Here is a 9454-nt window from a genome sequence, read left to right as displayed (position 1 = left end):
GAGCTCAACAAATGAAGAGATGTCAACAGCATAGCTCTCCACCAAAAGTACACTGCTCCCCGAGCATCAATAAATGCTCTGTATCGATTTCTATTGTGGTACATGTGGCAGTACCTCAGGGGCCTTGAATACTGGCTAAGTCTTTGTCACTGGAATCAGATTATTGATGAGAGATGCAGGACTAGCCTCTATAGTGTTCCACCTGACCCACCTGCCGTCATCTGAGACATGTCAGGTCACCAGGTCATCTAGAGACTCTAATCTTTACAGGTTTGTCATTTATGTACACCTTGTGCTACCTGATCAGACATATTGCTGGGAGTGTGTGGTTACACTCATGAACACAGAGGAGCCACATTACCTCTGCAAGTTCATGTTTCCCAATTGATAACAGTCTTCTACCAAGACAAGCTTCTGTAGTTGATCCTTTCCATTTGAATGAACAAAAGCTTGCTATCCTGTGACTAGCTTTTGTCATCACTATTCAGTTAGATCTTATCTGAACATCACTGCAATTAGAACTAGCGTTTTCTCTAGGGTAGTTTTGCTGTAGGTGTAGATGAATCTACTGTTGTAAGGTTATCACACAAACACAAACACACGCGCACATACATACACCCACAGACACACAGGCAGACTTTATCAGTCTCACATACAGCATGTTTGGGTTGAGAAAGGAAACTATCATCACACCCTCCACTGTGTCAAGCAAAGTGGCCTTTGAGAGTGACTATTTGTGATTTCAAGACGTGTGTACTGAAATGCCAGGGACATCACATTTCTTACCGTGTCTCCTTCAGACGAGACACCTCTCATCTTGAGGAAAGGGCAGGAGTGTTTAGGTCTCACTGCTTTATTGGCCTGTTGCTCTACTGGCAGACAACATGATTTTGTTTTTTGTTCATACACTGGAAACTGACAAATAATTGACATTTTGCCAAAATTTTTTCTTTTGATATTAAATGGAAATATTCATACATTTATAGTCAGCTATAATATAGGCCACGATGTGAAATTATTATAGTATTACATATATGAATAATGTACATGTAAATAGACTGTTATTTGGTAGTATTTATCAAAAATTGCATGACAAAAAGTCATTAGTGTCCTCCATTTCTTTGCTTATTAATTTGACAATATTTAATAAGTATGCATATAGTGCATATAAGGTACATTTTATATATATTGTATATAGAAACATAGGTTTACTAATAGAATGGTTAAACAGAAATGGGTGTAATGTGGGATAAAATCCCATCAACAAGGGCCCTCCTCAAACACACAAGATGCAAATTAACAGCTAATTATCAAGCCGTTCATTGGTTGAATTCTACTTTCAGTATTGGGCACAGTGTATTTACATTCAATGGATGGCATCTGTCAGACACAATAAAATGTACATAGTGTGGCTTGGTTTTACACAGATTTCAGTTTGGTTTTCTACCTGTTTTACACCACCTTAACAGTGCAAATTTGCTGATTCTGTGTTAAGATGTTGCTCTTAAATTCTGAGTGAAATCCTGAAAATAATGTTATTCGTTAAAAACAATATGGTTATAAAATGTCATCCCCTGAAGTATGCATTCATTGTGCTTTATTGCTATTAATACATCAGGGCCTCTTTCAGCTATATCTCTGATGACAGAACAGTAAATTTAACGAGAGAGCATTTAACAAGAAAGCATGTTTTAACACTTCTCATGGGTCTTTTTTTTTTAAGTACATGCCTTCTCTCATAATTGACAGCACGTAAACATGTCCTTATCTCCACACAAGCGTGACACCAAGACAGTTTCCATGGAGACTTTCCGGAAAGAAAAAAAACAAAACTGATGTACAAATCAATCTCGTTAACCTCTTCACCCTTGCCTGTGCCCCTGGGGAATGCAAGCAAGAAGGCTGCTTTCCTAATTCTGCCACAAGGTTCCCTTTTTTGGCAAGTCCAAACCTGACAAGGCGTCATGTGAAGGCGAGAGGCAGATCGAGGGTCACCCGTCCTCCGAAACAGGAGCACAGCACACTTATGATTATATGAAGCCTAATGATGGAGGGCCACCTTTAATGACTGCCCATCTGTCTTTGTTTAAATAAAACCCATATGTACCTGGCTAGCTGTCACTCACTGCCAGCGGTTATTTAAGGAGTTAGGTGGAATTACTTGCTGTTAAGAGCTGAAGAATTCAGGCTGTGAATTCTGCTATGTTCCCTTTCTCGCAGCGTTTTACCAGCGGATAATGGTGTGGCGGTTTGGATAAATTCTTCTAGCTAACGTCCTTCCCGAAATGCGCTTTCACGCATGTCCAGGGAACGCCAGATGTCTTTGCAGCGTGCGGCTCTGCCACACAGTAATCGAGAGCGTCTGGTGTGGAAGGAGTGGCAGGAGGAATACAAAGGGGCTTTCGAATAGGTTTGTGGAGCAAGTCAAGCTCTCCTAACACATGATCAGATCACTCTTCATGCTTCCCTTGTGTACGCATGTGTGTGTAGATGTGGTAAAGCCATGTGTGCACGTGTGTGTGTGTGTGTGTGTACCCCATCTGCCTGATCATGGGTCCCTATTCCCTCCCTGGGGGCCCTCCCTGAGCCTTGCTTGTTATCCTGTTGTAGGAGACAGAGGGTGACACTCCTTTAATCCGCCCGGCTCTGTGCCATGGGCCCTGACACCAAGCTAAATTGTGTTTGCTTGAGGAGGCTCTCAGAAGCACAGAGCCAGCGCCACTTCCGTGACCTCACTGCAGCTTGTAGAACAAACACCATATAGCCCACCATGATGTGGGCCATCGCAATCTCCAATGCAACCAAAGGCCCTTTTGTCATAATTCCTCCACTGATGGCATATGACGTTCCAGCTTCCACTTGAGAGGCCAGGAGCTGAACTCAATTCCCTTCAAAGGAATGCGACAGCATGGGTCTGATGTTCCCATGATCTCTCTCTGTGTGAAAACACCTTGCCTTCCCCTAGGCGACGAGGGCTGTACTTCCGAGAGTCGGATGGTTATGTGCGCGTCTGAGCAGGGGGATAGGGGTTAGTCATGCAGATGGGTCTGATTAGGTCATTCTTTTCCCCCTTGGGGTCTATCCTGCACAATGGCATAGGGTATTTGTCCTCCATAGTTACTCATTATGCACCAAACGCAAAGGTCCCCTTTTGTTAGCAAGCCTCAGAAATTGCTGTGAGCCTTCACTCTTCTTTGCTGCAGTATATACCCTGTCATTGTTATTAATTTTTCCTAAGATTTCAAGGAAGTTTTACTGGAAAGTTTAACTTTGTGGTCATTCAAGCCTCCTGGTGCCTTCTTAATGGGATAATGGGAGCAACGTACAGTGAAGAAGGTCATCCCGGTACTGATCAGTGTTATACCCACAGGTCTTCTGACCAGAGACATGGCGAGTGGCAGAAACCGGCAGAAACCGGCAGCCAGGCAGAATCGCCGCCACGTCTGTAAGGTGCGGCCTAAACAGTAGCAGAGACAGGGCCCTCCGATTCTTGATAAAGTGGCACTCCACCCACGCAGACCCCATCGAGTGTCCACCGCGCCTCCCCCCATAAGACCCCGGGAGAGATTCGCCAGCACACGACACCTGGAAGCTGCGCTAGTGAGGCTGCAGGGTCTGCAGGGATCCACAACGACATCTGGGAGCTAATGAAGCCACAGATGAGCTAAATGTTAATTAAAGTTTCTGTAATAAAGATCCATATGGTCTCACACTGATCGGAATGGCCCTGATATAATCTGTACATTTCATTATTTGAGCATGAGTCTGTTATTGCTCTCCCCTTTTCTGCCTGAAGTCAGGAGCCATCAGGGAAAAACAAAAATTCCAGAGCTTATTACTTTATGAGGAAGGGTGGCCTTTTATATTTCTTTATGCTTTTTTACATTTCTTCATAAACTTTAAAATGTACTGGAGGATATTACATATTCATACCAGAATGAATTTAGCAGACAGAAAGACAAAAGGAAGAGTTGTCTACTTTGAAGTTTTGCAAAGTTTCAGGTGAAATTTTGCATTAAGGTATGTAAGGGTAGTGAATTATTTTGGAGGGTTCAAGATTAAAATTTGTTTTAAGCTATGTATTTTTAGTGAAATATCCTTTATTTGTTCTCACATCAAAAGAAAAAGAAGTAATTTCACAGCGTGGAGCAGCACACACAAAAGCTACTGAAAACACAGTCAAGATGCAACTTTATCTAGCAATGCCACATAAGGCCATGCATCTCAAGTCTTTTCCCAAAACAAACCAGTAAGGGAAAATTGTCTTTTCAGTAGTCTGCTATCTGTCAGCCCATTCTGTGCCTGTTTTCTGTTTGTGTTGCATGGAGAAGAAGAGAAGAGGAGAAGACATCGTTCTGTGCTAATTAGGAACGTGGACTTGATGAATCTGACTCTATGAGAGAGTCTTTACAGAGTGACTTACAGAGAGCAGAGTCTCTTTTAACATAGACACTGTTTTGGAAACAACAGCAGTCCCAACGAAGAAGGAAGAAAACGTATCCTTCTGACTGATATTTTGATTGACTCTCCTGATTTAAGCACTTTATGGTAAATACTCTGTCACTTTAATTGCCATTGAAATCAATTCTGAACTATAATAAACTTTACAAGTTTGCATATTCTTTTGCCCTTTCAGTTTGACAGCCATTGGATCAGCCCAGGATTCCAGGATTTAGTCTAATCCAAAAGCCAAAACCTATTAACTGTTGAAAGCTGGGTTCTGTGCAATATTATTCAGCTTGGCCCACACCCTGGCACACTGATACGGTGAGTCAGTACTGTAAAATGCTTATAAGCTTGGCATGGAGCACAGTCATGTCCTGCAGAGGCAATCATATGCGCTGAGGGGTAAGGTAATTGCCACGTATGGCAGCCAGCCCTTTTGGTGAACTACCTCACAGTAGCACAAATAACCAGAGAGTACTCGATAGAGGCCTCAGAGAGGAATTTAGCTAATCTTGGATGAGGGTGACGATTATTAAGTTTCAGCATGTATGAGCTCTTTCACGCAGCTCGAAAGGCTAGCTGGATGTCACTGTTGTTTTTGTTTAAAATAAAATTGGCTGTTTTTAACCACATAAGCAGCAGCTGTAGATATGGATGACTGGGGCATTGTATTTGGTGCAGTCCTAAATGCACTCATTTAGCACAGTTTCATTATTGGCAAACCCGCGATTACACAAACAGTTGGAACCCCAGGTCCCAGGAGAAGTTAGAATGAATGTAGATTCATATGACAGTTGGCAGCCCCTGTTAGATTGTTTTTCTACTGGAGGCCTGTCAGGGCGGTGTGGCTTCTCCTAACAGTGGCGAAACAACTCATTAAAAGCAGATGACACTATAGTGACGAACGCAGGCAATGGTCAACTCTCCCAGAATGCCGAGCTGCAGGCATCATTAGCGGGGGAGGCAGGGCAGCGTGAGGAATTGAGGTCAGTGTGTTCCAGGGCCGAGGTGGGTAGGAGGAGGATGACCACTCTGTGTTGCGCTTCTGCTAGCCGGACCGAGGCCATAATGAGCACGCTCGGCAGGTCGGAGTGTGGGCCCCTATTGCGCACACAGCTGCTAACACCCGTTAACACACAGTAAATGCATGAGCACACATAAATGCGTGCACGCACACACACGCGCACGCACACACAATTTTTTTTTCCAAGAAGAGACATGAGAAACTATGATTATGTGTTCCCTTTCAAAGATGTGTTCCAGCTATAGAAAAAAATGGTGAGAAACATATATATTCAGACAATGATGATAACTATAACGAGAAAATAAGTTGATATAAGAAGAAGCATGGCTTGATGAGGGCAGGAGGTATAGCTGTCAAAGGTGTCTTTTTCACAAAGCACTCTTACATTGATAATGTCAAATCCCAAGCCTGGATTTGAACTGCGAGAAAACTCAAATCCATAACTATGTTTATTATAATATCCAGTCAAACCATGTTGGGGGATGAGGAAAAAACACTTCTCTACTGTGAACTGAATTTAACTTAAATTGACACTGAATGAAAAGCTGACTGAGGAATAACTGCCTTTTATAATTACTACACATATGGTGTTAGGGGTACATGAGTAATTACTCTAGATAAGGTATTTCATTTTGTTCTAAACCTTGTCTGATAGAGGTGAACGAGTTTCCTGTTAACTCCACAAATTACCTGCTTAATTAAAATCTACCATCATTGAAGGAAAAAATGTTAATTAACACCAGCAAATACTGTGATAATTAGAGAGTAGTAACCACTGCCTGACATCTCGTGAATACTTGATGTACCAATGACATGCTTTTTCTTTTTCCACAGAGGAAGGGCATAGATATTATTTGTTTGTGGCAATCAGCACTGGCTGAAGTGACTACAGATTGGCATCAGAGTATTTCAGATTTATACAGCTTTGTCTGCTATGAGTGATTATAGCCGAGACACTGCAATTAAAGATTTTTATCTTCCTCCTCCAGTTTTCTTTCCCCTCATTCAATCTTGTTCAATTGGCATTAAGAGGCCTGGAAAAAAAAAAAAGTGGCTGAGGGCAATGGGAGACGGTTATGTGATTTTGGGGGATTTTAATAAGAGAGGAACAATTAAGGTCTCTGCGCTGCTGCTTGCACTCAAAAGTTCAGACCAGATGCAACCTTCCCCGTTTTGTAGCATTCAGGGCATGAGCAGAGCCTGCAGTTTACAGAAAATCTCTCATTTTCCCAGAGGCAAAGATGGCTCAGTTCATCCCAAGTACAGTAATGGATTTCCTTCTCTAAATGATCAAATTGTACAGAATGACAATTTTCAGGCAATAAAAGATCGTTTTACTGTCACTCTTTAGCCTCCTGTTAGCACAGAGAAGACCCTAAGAGCACTGCTTAGCAGGGTGTTTAATAGCTGTCCCAGGCGAGAAGGGATTACTGCAGATTTCTGAGTGGGGCCACCCACCTCTGGGCTAATGGCTGGCATTTGGCGTCTGGTTGCCACAAGTGCATAATTAATAACCGAGAGTGGACGCTTGGCTGTGCTGCCTTTTCAACTGCACAGTGACTGTGATTGCCTTCTACCCAGACACACAGTGATGCGGATGTGTGTGTGTGTGTGTGTGTGTGTGTGTGTGTGGAGGGGGGAGAGGGGTGTTAGGGTCAACACAGTCATAGTACATTCAGCCTCTCACACACCATTTCATTATCAGATCATTTACCCAAAAAGGAACACACATCAAAGTATCTTTGAGGAATGACTGGTTCACTCTGTTTTTTATCATTCATGACAATATGTTTCATTTTATTTTTTATTTAAGGGCAGAAAAACAGGGCCATTTCTAACTATGTTTATTCAAATTTCTGGAAACACCTGGTTACGTGCTGTTAGCACCCTAGGGTGCTCCTGTCATCCAGGGTACAGGTCAAAGGTCAGCTTCCACACAGACACTGATCTAAAACGAAAGGCCATGCGGTATCTCACAGGTGCATGTCACCTCCAATTTACTACTCAGCAGTACTGCATGCCGGTTTCATCCATAGATTTATTGTTTCACACACACACACACACATACACACACACACACACACACACACACACACACACACACACACACCTTTGTGGCTGAATAGAAAATGCAATATTCTAAAATGTTCCATTATGCAAAGTATAGACTAATGCTAATCAATAGCTAATAGGGAGGTTTGTGGGATTTTTATGTGACTTTCTGTTAGTTCATGTCGACAAATGTCTCATTGTATTTTTAAAGGGTGAGTCTATATGAAATCACTGTGAAAGTAGCCTTCAGCCCAACAAAAGTAATTGCTTATTAAACAAAATAGACAAATCAATTCACAGATCTGAACAAAAACATTTCTATTCATTGGTGCAGTCATACTTATAAACTGTCGTGAAAGTAAATCCATTGTGGTCCATTGTGTTGCAGATTTTATTGTAGATTTTGTGCAAAATGCAAGGAGTATTAATAAAGAACTGAACTGCACTCAGTCAACTGATACACTTGTTTATACAATGTCTTCATCATCCATTTACTCATGTGGGTCAGACAGGAGCAGAAAAGCTTAGTATGAAGTCCAATTAGTGCAATTAGTGCAATTAGTTGAAGCACAAGGATACAATCTGAAATCACTTTTTATGGAGTTTTATTTTTTGCTTTGCAAACAGGTTAACCTGTGTCGGTTGACGGTTTCAGCAGAGTCTACGTCGTCTTCGTTCTGTGTGTCAGACTTCATGTTCTCGATCAATCATGGCTTAGAACCGGAGCCTCGCTATTGCTCCAGTTTTCGACATATCTGTCTCCCGCAGACCTGAGTGACAGCATCCCGAAATAGAAACCAGTCCAGAAGAATTTGCCGTCAATTGGGCAGAAAATAGGAGATGACAGTGGAACCTGCACTGCTTGCTGAAATAGATCGGCACCGCGATGCTTTGATTGTCATTATTACTTCTCAAATGCACTGTGCAAAACATATCGTGGGATCGGAAGCGCAGCAGAGCCCCATTGGTAGTACGTGAAAACGCAGAGTCGTTATGGTTTTGACAGGCGAGGCCAGGAAGGTAGACGCCACAGTCCGGGGTGAAACATGCCAAGACGGCGAAGATTTACTGCCGGTGAAGTAGTCGGGGGATGGGGGCAGTATATGCAGATGAACTCACGACCTGACAAACTCAAATCTAAAATAAACGGCACCGAGACAGAAACGCGTAAGGTAACATTGGTGGAAAGGAAGCTGCGAGAGAATGAATATTGCGTGTTTGGCGCTGCTTGCCTCAGATGTGTCGAAGGGGAAATCCGCGAGGTCTCGGTGAGGGTCCGATGGCCTCACCGGGATGTGATATTATAAATCTAGCAAGAGGATTCCACGCTCCATTCCAGGGAAGAGAGGGTTTATACAGAGGGGAGCTGAGCAAATCGGAGGACACTGGTGTTGTGCATCAGGAAATCTCACACTCAAGAGCTGGGAATTCAACACACTCTAATAGACATGTTTGCTTGGTTCTCTTATGTTATTCAAATGGCTAATCTTCGTTTCCTGTTTGTAAATCAGCAATAGTCTGTAATCCTCTTATGTTCGCCGGTTTACAACACGACTAAAGTCAAACGTGGATTCACATTAAGCCATGAATGCTTTGAGTTAAAAGTGGGATTTCTATACTGGACTCTGTGGGCCCCAGTTCTAATACACAGACTGTGCGGGGGGTGGCACTCTCCTAAATCCCCTTCGGCAATCACAATCCATGAAAGCCAAAACCTGAATTAGTAGCTCAAGCAGGAAGGAGAGATGAAGAAGGCACATCTCATAAACTGAAAAGCTCCCTTTCTGTTTTACTTCCCTTTTCCCTTCATTGAAACATTCAAGGATCTTCAAGTGTAGCAGTTATAGGCAGGGACCAAGACGGGCCAGTGCTCCTGTGGCAAGTGTGGACCTCCTGCGGCCCTCCTAATGGGTGAACTAATGGGTGAACTAG

The sequence above is a fragment of the Electrophorus electricus genome, chromosome 15 (assembly GCF_013358815.1).
Source record: "Electrophorus electricus isolate fEleEle1 chromosome 15, fEleEle1.pri, whole genome shotgun sequence".
In the NCBI taxonomy this organism is placed as follows: domain Eukaryota; kingdom Metazoa; phylum Chordata; class Actinopteri; order Gymnotiformes; family Gymnotidae; genus Electrophorus; species Electrophorus electricus.
Note: the sequence above shows the minus strand (reverse complement) of the source record.